Raw genomic sequence first — 819 nt, 5'->3', positions numbered from 1 at the left:
GAGGGGAATAAATGGATGGAGGAACGTCTCTGCAGCAGCCGCAGCTTTTTGTTTCTGCTGAGTGTGTGTAGGCGTCGGTTTGACGGTTGGAACATTAAAGAGGAACAGGATTAGACACAGGATTAGAATGGTTTGTGTTCTTGACTCTGGTTGGATCTGCTGTGGCTTCATCATTTCTCCATGTTGTTATCCTGTAAGTCAGACCCAGAGGTGTAGTCAAGGTAAAACTACAGCCGCAGATTCCACTGAGAACCAGCGTTGACTTTAAAAACCTAGATTTATTTGGTGATAATAGGTTGTTTTCAGATCCAAAATATGGGTTGGGACCCAAAGATGGGCCATTTGGGCTTTGTTTAGGGTCATTGAATGATTTTTATATTTTCTCCAAGACCTGCAGTGTTGTTGTGTGGTTCAGTGGTGGTTCTTGTTTTTTCTACTTTTTTACTAACTGGTTAACACGATAAATAAAAAGTCTGGGTCATAAAATGGTTTGCAGTACCGTCCGGGCTGGTATTTCTGTCGAAGTTTTCATGTCGTGGTTTTGGTGACTCTGCTTTTTTGGTTCCTGAAATGCAATCTTATCAGGATCCTTCCCCGCCCTTCCACTCTTCACAGTGTGGTTACTGAGAGAATCAACAGGGTTGTATTGTTCTTGAGCAGATGAACTCATCATCATACGTGATACTGATCCTGGACCAGAGAAACACAGGACCTGTTTTTGGCCGCAGGTCTTCCACAGAGAAGAGGACTTCATCCATCAACATGTGACAGGAACGTCTGACGCTGGAAACGTCCGGAGCGTTGGATAAACACACACAT

The 819-nt window shown here is 43.8% G+C and overlaps 1 protein-coding gene across 1 annotated transcript in view; it reads left to right on the top strand.

Annotated features, from left to right (window-relative positions):
- Positions 1–819, top strand: part of LOC103394022 (MAP7 domain-containing protein 1) — a 41,313-nt gene that overhangs the window by 1,349 nt on the left and 39,145 nt on the right. The gene's annotated exons all lie outside the window — the stretch shown is intronic.

Source organism: Cynoglossus semilaevis, chromosome 18 (genome assembly GCF_000523025.1).
Source record: "Cynoglossus semilaevis isolate Cse_v1.0 chromosome 18, Cse_v1.0, whole genome shotgun sequence".
Taxonomy (NCBI): domain Eukaryota; kingdom Metazoa; phylum Chordata; class Actinopteri; order Pleuronectiformes; family Cynoglossidae; genus Cynoglossus; species Cynoglossus semilaevis.
Note: the sequence above shows the minus strand (reverse complement) of the source record. Positions and strands in the feature narration are given on the sequence as shown.